Below are 10,498 nucleotides of genomic sequence, written 5' to 3'. Positions count from 1 at the left end.
TCTGCTATGGCAGATCTTCACTAAATATTTTTTTTTCAAAATTTTCTTACCAATTCTTACATGCTTTTCCATGTGAAATTAAAAATAAGTTGAACATTAGAAAATTTTTTTAATGTTTATTTATTTTTGAGACCGAGAGAGACAGAGCGCAAGCAGGGGAGGGACAGAGAGAGAGGAAGACAGAATCCAAAGGAGGTTTCTAGGCTCCAGCTGTCAACACAGAGCCCCATGTGGGGCTCAAACTCATGAGCCATGAGATCGTGACCTGAGCCGAAGTAGGACACTCAACCGACTGAGCCACCCAGGAGCCCCAAAACAGTTGAGCATTAAATTTTAACATAAGGTTAGTCTACTATTCTGGGACTTGATATAATCTTGGCATTTGGTCATGTCTTGGTTTATGTAAGTCAATAATATTTCAGAATTAAAAAAATTATTATTCATTGACTTTTTATAATTGACTATATGATACATTTGTGTCTCCCCATGTGTGCTTGTGTGTATGTAACTATAACTGTATATATATATACATATGTGTATATATATATATATAAATGTATTTTGTATATTGCTATTCCAATAATAAGCTCTTCTTCAAAATTAAAGGAGTACAAACTACACAATTACATCAATGGATGGTACAAAAAGGTTTGATAATGTTTGGAAGTTACTAAACGTTATATTTTAGAAAAATATGGAGTTATTGGAAAATTTTTCATAATAACATTGAATGAAAGAAAAAATGCAAGATAGAAACTGGTATATTCATGTTTGGTTAAATTATAAATAAACATAGATTACTTTTGAATATCTTGTGTGTGCTATATACTGTGTTTTCATACGTATTACCAGTTTAATCACACAAAAATCATACAATGTGGACAGTGCTATTATCATCTCCATTTTCAAGAAAGGAAAACTGAAGTACAGATCAGATAAGAAACTTCACAAAGTTATGTTTGTACTCAGTGCTGAGCTGGTATCTGAATCCAGGTAATCTGAGTCATGAGCTCACCATCTAAACCATAGGGAACATCCAAACATCTATATGCCTCAGTAGGAACGTAGCTAGGCCCTAAGCAGGTGAGGTGGCCTGATTTATGAGGAATAGTAAATTGATTTGACATGAATTTAGATTTATCTCAGCGAGACTGTTGTTCTTTAAATTCGAAACCAAAGACAGAAGTTGAGAGATAATGGGACCCTAGGGAATATATAGTTCTTGATTCCAGCAATTACATAAATATTTTAAAAATCAAAAATAATATTCTAAATAAATAAATGCCAGTAAATTTGATACTGAAAGCAAAATGGATATATTTCTGGAAAATGCAAAATGCCAAAATTAACACAAGAAGAAATAGAAAATATTAATTGAACAATGTATTTTAAATAAACAACATTGCTCTAAAACATTTTCCTTCTAGGAAGTTTTACAGGTGAGTTTTGCCATGTATGTTTCTTATTTTATAGTAGTTTGTCTAGACAACAGAAAAAACAGCTGCTAAAATTATTTTAATGATGCTATGATAGCATTCTAATTCCAATATAGGTAGTTCAAGAAAATACAAATATGGTTCAGTTTCATTTATGAACATCAATACTAATATCATAAATAAAATTTTATCCAACCAAAAACTGTTTTCTTTAAAATAATAGTAATAATAATAATAATCTCAATATATTAGTAAGATAAAAAATCTCCTCCTGTTTACCATTCTTAGAAAACTAGGCAAAAGGGGACTTTCTTACTTTAATGACAAAATAATAAACTATAGCAATAACATATCAAATGAAAAAAATTTAGAAGGATTTCATTTAACATTGAAAAAAATAGAAAACCAGCTATTTCACTGCTATTCAACAGGACACGGAGTCTTAGACAATACAAGAAGACTGGGAAAGGAAATAAAATGTATTAGGAGCTGCTAGGAAGAATCAAAACTACTTGCAGTTAATAATACGAAAATCCCTAAAAATCTAAAGGAATCTACTGGGGAGCCTGGGTGGCTCAGTTGGTCGAGCATCCGACTCTTGATTTCGGCTCAGGTCATGATCTTAGGGTCGAGGGATTGAGCCCCCGTCAGGCTCCATGCTGGAGCCTGGTATCCAGCATGGAGCCTGCTTGGAATTCTCTCTCTCTGCCCCCACCCCAGTTCGTGTGCACAGGCATGTACATTCTATCTCTCTCTCAAAAATAAATAAATATTTTTTTATAAAAAGAATCTAATGACAGATTAAAGTAGTAAGAAAATTCAACAAGATTATAAAATGATTAGAAGAATGTGAATGATATAAATGATATAAAATGACATAATGACATAAAACTAAATACAAATTCAAAAGAATTAAAATAATATAATTATTATAAATAATTTTAATAAATATTTCTATAAATTTTATAAGTGTAAAATTGGATGTGTCTATGATTTCAGAATAGAAAGAGACTTTTTAAACAATACTAAAAATAACATGAAATATAAAGGGAAAAATTGATAGCTTTACTACATTGAACTAAAGATGTGCCCTCAAAATAGGACAGCAAATAGAAGATTAAATCATCAACAGTAGATTGTGTGAAAATCCTTTCAATTTCTATAAAAAATTAAGGATGTTGAGAGTATATGCAAAGAAAAGGGACACAGAAAGAATAATGTCAAACAACCTTATAGAAAAGTAATATAAAGCTGTGGAGTAATTTGAATGGCTACTAAATATATGAAGAATGCTCACTGACTTGAGCCTTATGTTCATTGGAGGAACCACATAAACTGACAATATTTGAGTGCTTACTATGGTCAGGCACTATTCTAAGGGCTTTTAAAATATAAGTGTCCTGATTCACACACCTAATCTCTACAACCACTGTGATTCTACTACTTCTGTCATACAATGTTAGAGTCGTCAGGTTGCTAAAAATTTGAGAGAGAATGGCAAAGTCTGGTGAAGATGTGGGGAAATGTGAAATCTCACATAATAGTGAGAGACACAGCTCTAACACAATGTAGCCATTTAGAAAACACTCTGGCAATATTTAGTGAAAATTGTAGGCGCATACTTTGTGCCCCCAAATCTCACTCTTGGTCCTACACTCCAGAGATGCTCTTCGCAGATGCACCAGAAGACACGTACAATGATGTACCCTTTAGCATATGGTGGTAGAAAGCAGTTGAAGGCAACCTAGGAATTCAAAAATAGGCATCTGCAGACACACATAAAATGTGGCATATGGAAAGATGAAGTCAAGCTTTCGCTTTTTGCAGATGACATGATATTATACATGGAAAATCCGATAGACTCCACCAAAAGTCTGCTAGAACTGATACATGAATTCAGCAAAGTTGCAGGATACAAAATCAATGTACAGAAATCAGTTGCATTCTTATACACTAACAATGAAGCAACAGAAAGACAAATAAAGAAACTGATCCCATTCACAATTGCACCAAGAAGCATAAAATACCTAGGAATAAATCTAACCAAAGATGTAAAGGATCTGTATGCTGAAAACTATAGAAAGCTTATGAAGGTAATTGAAGAAGATTTAAAGAAATGGAAAGACATTCCCTGCTCATGGATTGGAAAAATAAATATTGTCAAAATGTCAATACTACCCAAAGCTATCTACACATTCAATGCAATCCCAATCAAAACTGCACCAGCATTCTTCTCGAAACTAGAACAAGCAATCCTAAAATTCATATGGAACCACAAAAGGCCCCGAATAGCCAAAGGAATTTTGAAGAAGAAGACCAAAGCAGGAGGCATCACAATCCCAGACTTTAGCCTCTACTACAAAGCTGTCATCATCAAGACAGCATGGTATTGGCACAAAAACAGACACACAGACCAATGGAATAGAATAGAAACCCCAGAACTAGACCCACAAACGTATGGCCAACTAATCTTTGACAAAGCAGGAAAGAACATCCAATGGAAAAAAGACAGCCTCTTTAACAAATGGTGCTGGGAGAACTGGACAGCAACATGCAGAAGGTTGAAACTAGACCACTTTCTCACACCATTTACAAAAATAAACTCAAAATGGATAAAGGACCTAAATGTGAGACAGGAAACCATCAAAACCTTAGAGGAGAAAGCAGGAAAAGACCTCTCTGACCTCAGCCGTAGCAATCTCTTCCTCGACACATCCCCAAAGGCAAGGGAATTAAAAGCAAAAGTGAATTACTAGGACCTTATGAAGATAAAAAGCTTCTGCACAGCAAAGGAAACAACCAACAAAACTAAAAGGCAACCAACGGAATGGGAAAAGATATTTGCAAATGACATATCGGACAAAGGGCTAGTATCTAAAATCTATAAAGAGCTCACCAAACTCCACACCCGAAAAACAAATAACCCAGTGAAGAAATGGGCAGAAAACATGAATAGACACTTCTCTAAAGAAGACATCCAGATGGCCAACAGGCACATGAAAAGATGCTCAGCGTCGCTCCTTATCAGGGAAATACAAATCAAAACCACACTCAGATATCACCTCACGCCAGTCAGAGTGGCCAAAATGAACAAATCAGGAGACTATAGATGCTGGAGAGGATGTGGAGAAACGGGAACCCTCTTGCACTGTTGGTGGGAATGCAAATTGCAGCCGCTCTGGAAAGCAGTGTGGAGGTTCCTCAGAAAATTAAAAATAGACCTACCCTATGACCCAGCAATAGCACTGCTAGGAATTTATCCAAGGGATACAGGAGTACTGATACATAGGGGCACTTGTACCCCAATGTTCATAGCAGCACTCTCAACAATAGCCAAATTATGGAAAGAGCCTAAATGTCCATCAACTGATGAATGGATAAAGAAATTGTGGTATATATACACAATGGAATACTACGTGGCAATGAGAAAAAATGAAATATGGCCTTTTGTAGCAACGTGGATGGAACTGGAGAGTGTAATGCTAAGTGAAATAAGCCATACAGAGAAAGACAGATACCATATGGTTTCACTCTTATGTGGATCCTGAGAAACTTAACAGGAACCCATGGGGGAGGGGAAGGAAAAAAAAAAAAAAAAGAGGTTAGAGTGGGAGAGAGCCAAAGCATAAGAGACTGTTAAAAACTGAGAACAAACTGAGGGTTGATGGGGGGTGGGAGGGAGGGGAGGGTGGGTGATGGGTATTGAGGAGGGCACCTTTTGGGATGAGCACTGGGTGTTGTATGGAAACCAATTTGTCAATAAATTTCATATATATATATTAAAAAAATGTGGCATATGGATAAGCATGTGAGGAATACTGTACAGTGTAAGAGCCAATGAGTCACATGGAAAAAACAGCTGTGTGACTGCATTGTAAAACTAAACAACTGAATAAAACAGTAAGAAATAGGATGTGACACCTTTTATGCCATGAAAGGCATACCTATGTTAGAAATAAATTTCATGGACGTGCATATTTGCAAATGACCATGAACTATGAGGAATGTTGATTGAAAGAGTGCAAGCCTGTGAGTGGGTGCTAGGTGGGTGTGGGAAGGGGCTAGATGATGGCAGAATGAATGGGAAGGATCATCAAATAAAACACTGGTTGACAATAAAAATTTGCCATGACCCAAGGAGCACAATCAATTCAATTCTGAAATCCCAACGCAAATAAAATAAATAGATAAATTGAAACACCAACAAAAATTAAAAAATCTATCTGATTTATATATTTTTAATGTTGGCATGTCAATATATAAAAGTTATATAGACCTTAGACCTATTATAATAAAAATTATGTAGTGATCTAAAGAAATTAGGGGGACCTGTAGAATTATTGGAGATGAATATAGTGGTTCTAATTCTCATTTTCCCTATATATTCTTTTAACTGTGTGACAAAAAGAAAAACCTTTAAGTCAGGAAGTGTTTCACATGAATTGTAAAACCTGGGTTACTAATTTACTATTTTATTACCGTCTGGCTTAACAGTGTGTAGAAAAATACTTGTTTCTATGACCTGAAATCTTGCAGCCTTATGAACTATCACTACAAAACATTCAATGATTGTTAAGGAAAATATGCTTTATGTTGCATATATTAGCTTTTCTTTTGGTCTAGTTTCAAAACTTATAATGACCCCCAAAATGTATCTACTTATTGAATCAAGAGAACAGCAAAGAGGAAAAAGCTCAGTGAGTACTTAAGGTAAGAGAAGGCAAAAAAAAAGAGGAAAGTGTTTCTTCCCTTTCAGCTATATTCTGATGGTCCTAATTACTATCCTTTTGCATAAATAGCCTTTATTATGTGACTGCAGTATTTAATTATTTAGGCAATGGCAAAAATGCAATATATACATTATATATTATACATATAATATTATATATACCTTATATATTATATATAATAAATAATATAAATATTCATATACTCTCATATACTCATATAATAAGTAATATAAATACTTTACATATGTAAATATATAATAAATAATAACATAATATAATATAATAATATATTACACATATAATATATTATATAATAATATCATAAATAAGTAATGATAATAAATAATATATAATATGTAATAATATAATATACATTAATATATGTTATAATAATATATTATATTATTATATGGTAAATATAATGTATGATTACAATTATATAGGAATATATATTATATATTATATATTCCTTATATATTATATATCATGTATATTATATTATTTGTATACATTCCTTAAAGATAAAGGTATAAACATCTTATTTTCCTTTGGATATATAGTAAAATATTTATGAACAAAATGACACAATGTCTGGAATTTACTTTGAAATACTCCAGGAAGGAAGCAGGGGAGTGAGAGATAAAATGAAATTAGTAAAGTGATACTAGTTTTTGATGTCGAGTGACTGCATATAGGGGTTCACTATTAGGTGAACTTTTGTGTAAGATTACAATTCTCCATTTTTAAAATGTTTTTCTTAAAAAATAATAATCTTGGGCTTTGTGTGGTTTTAGAAATGATTTTGCTATAAATGCCTTCTGAAATACTTATGAGATGAATGAAGCTCCTAGAGCTGTGTGGCTGGATGCATTTGGAAGAGTTTATGATGCCATCCAAAAGGCCAGCCACATTCAGGAAGAGGTATGGCCTGACACTTGTCTCTCATTTCCGAAACTGGCAGGTGTGGGCTGCTTTTCCTTATGTGTGGTAATAACCATTGGCGAGTTTTCTTCCTCTCTGAGTTTGTGTCTACAGATCTTGCTTTCCATCTCACTGAGCAACTCCCAAATTAAACTGGGAAGTAATGAATATTTATTATAATCAAGTAACCTTGTAAAGGAAGAGACAGGTTTCTTGGGCTTGGTTTGGATTTTTTTTTTTTTTTTTTTTGCAATTTCCAAAACACACTACAGAAAACAATTACCCAAAAGGAGATTAGTGAATGAAATTGTTAATGTTATTCACACAGTTTAAACCAAGTCATTGTATTTATTTATTTTTTAAGTTTATTTTTTTTTATTTTTGAGAGAGAGACAGAAAGAGCGAGAGGGGAAGGGGCAGGGAGAGAGGGAGACACTGACACTGTCAGTGCAGAGCCTGGTGCGGGGCTCAAACCCACGAACCACAGATCATGACCTGAGCTGAAACCAAGAATCAGACACCTAACCGACTGAGCCGCCCAGGGGACCCCCCACGTCATTTGCTTTAAGGAGGATTTTCTATATTAAAATACAAGTTGAAAATCAGTAACACGTATTTTGAAGTTTATGACAATTCAAACATTTTAAATTATGAGTACTAAAATCTGAAGGAAAATGTCGAAAGGCTGACAACAGCTCTGGAGGTTGTGCCACACAGGATTCCCAATATGACCATGTACCTAGCTGGCTTCTTCCACTTGTCATATCAGGTAAACCAAGATCATTCTTTTTTTTTTTTAATTTTTTTTTTTCAACGTTTATTTATTTTTGGGACAGAGAGAGACAGAGCATGAACGGGGGAGGGGCAGAGAGAGAGGGAGACACAGAATCGGAAACCGGCTCCAGGCTCCGAGCCATCAGCCCAGAGCCTGACGCGGGACTCGAACTCACGGACCGCGAGATCGTGACCTGGCTGAAGTCGGACGCTTAACCGACTGCGCCACCCAGGCGCCCCAAGATCATTCTTTAGAAAAGGATCACATCTTTCAAAAGGTCATCAGGAAGTTAAGTTTTTTGTGTCATTTGGATGACCAAGTTGCATACCCTTCACTTTTCCCTCTTGGGATTATGAGACTATAAAAGTGAATGTTTTCTGCAGAAAGTGCTCTGTCCATCTGTTAAGAAAAAATTTAAAGTTTTTGATGAAATGGTAATTTTAAAGTTTAAAGTTCTAGCTCCATAAAAGGAAACTACTCTGACATTTGAGTATTTTTACTTTGTATTTCAACCAGTGAAAAGATTGAATGTTCCTCTACAGTCATTAAAAAAATGACAGTTATCTTTGCTTTAAGTTTTATGTCCTATCCTAGAAAACACAAAAAAGAGATTGTTCAACTTAAAGAGAAGAATAAAAAGCCATTTTTGTGCATGTGTGTCAAATTTTATAGACAAACAAATATGTCAAATACTTTATAGTAGTTTAGGAGGTAGTTTAATAAAGTTGATATTCCAGATAAAATTAGAGATGAAAAGACACTTGAAGGCCATTTCCTGCCCTGGTTATAACTCTTAGAGGCACTGAGTATAGTGGTTTGGAATATGGACTTTGCATTAAAAAAGAAAAAAAACCACTTGGGTTTGATTTCCAGAGGCTCCATTTACAAACAGCGTGGCCAAACTCAGTGACCTCCTCAACATCTCCATCTGTAAAATGGTGATAATGAATATATGCTGAACACATGTATATGAAGTCCATATGCACACTGTTGTGAAGGTTAAATGAGATTGTGCTTACAAGGTACGTGACAAGTAACTAGAACATATATAGAATGTGCCTGGTAAACATTAATTCTTATTGGCTCTGGGATAGCATTTACATTTCATGTAAAATACACAGCAATGGATATGTACAACTGGCAAAATAATTGCTTTGAAAAGAAGTTTAAAAAAACACATTTATTGTACAGAATGAGGCAAAACTGCAGCATATATCTGCACACTTGAATGATTCTGCATTGCCCTGAAATTCCCTGAAAGAGTCAGTTTGCTCAATGGAAAATACTTAGACTTTCAAATTGCATCTGGTTTGAATTAGCCTTGGAAATCACTGCTCCTTTTTTCTAAAATAAGTGCTTGATAATCTCCACATAACCCTGACAATGACATCATTTAATGCTTTGTTTTGTTTGGATAGTCACTCGATTGCTCAAATATAAGCAGCAGGTTATACTTGAGCCTTTATCGATTGTTAATGCAATTGTCTGACTTTAAGAATGTGAACAGGCTCATCCCTTGCTCACCACTGTCGTGCAAATGTACTCAAATATAGAACATTTTTCCTCAGTGCTTTCAATTCTTAATTATTAATATTCCCACCTACCTCAGAATTAAATCAATATTACTGTGTCTCCAATAAAATGCTTCTCATCAGACAAGTGCCAGTATTTTCCCCCAAAGCTATTCTTTATCTAATAGGAACTTAATGTATTATACTCATTGACTTTCCATTTTATTCCCTAGAAGTATAAATTGAGACTTCCAAGGTAGAACCCAACTACCTATTGTTGGAGAAGAAAAGGAGCCCAGGTCTTTACAAAAATCACAAGAGTTCTCCACATGCTCCTGGATGGCTCAGAGGAAAATCCAGGATCCCTGGAATTCTGAGAGCTTGACAACACTAACCAGGCTGGATGGTTTGCTGTTCTTTTTCAGTCTGGACCTGTTTAGAGAATTTCAATGAAAAGTTTAAGAGATGCAGATTCTGGAGACAAACTGTTGAAATCACTTTTAGTTCTGTCACCTACTATGTGTCTTAGGTAAGTTGTTTGTGGTTTTTCAAAATGGGGAGATACTAATCCCTAGCTGGTAGGGTAGTTCTGAGGATCAGTTGAGTCAATCCATGTAACGTGTTTAGGATAGGACTTAGCGCAAAGTAAGTGCCTACTACATGTTAGCTATATCATCATCAATATCATCATCATCATTGTTATAAGCATACATATAAATACATATATACACACATGCACACACATACATATAAATATGCATATGTGAACCAAACGCCTTTTGGTTTTACCCTGCAATTTTTGCTTAACATACACTAAATTTTTTAAGGAAGTAAAAAAGATTTATCTCATTTAAAAATTGCTGTCTTGGGGCGCCTGGGTGGCTCAGTCCGTAGGCATCCAACTTCGGTTCAGGTCATGATCTCACAGTTCATGGGTTCGAGCCCCACTCCAGGCTCTGCACTCTCTCTGCCTCTCTCTCCCTCTCTCTTTGCTCCTGAAGGGATTGTCTCTCCCTCTCTTTGCCCCTTGCTCACTCACGTGCTCTCTCTCTCTCTCTCTCTCAAAAATACTTAATTAATTAGTTAAATTAAAAAATAAAAATTGCTGTCTTATATAGCACATTA

The sequence above is a fragment of the Lynx canadensis genome, chromosome A2 (assembly GCF_007474595.2).
Source record: "Lynx canadensis isolate LIC74 chromosome A2, mLynCan4.pri.v2, whole genome shotgun sequence".
NCBI classification, from domain to species: Eukaryota; Metazoa; Chordata; class Mammalia; order Carnivora; family Felidae; genus Lynx; species Lynx canadensis.
This window is presented reverse-complemented; position numbering follows the sequence as displayed.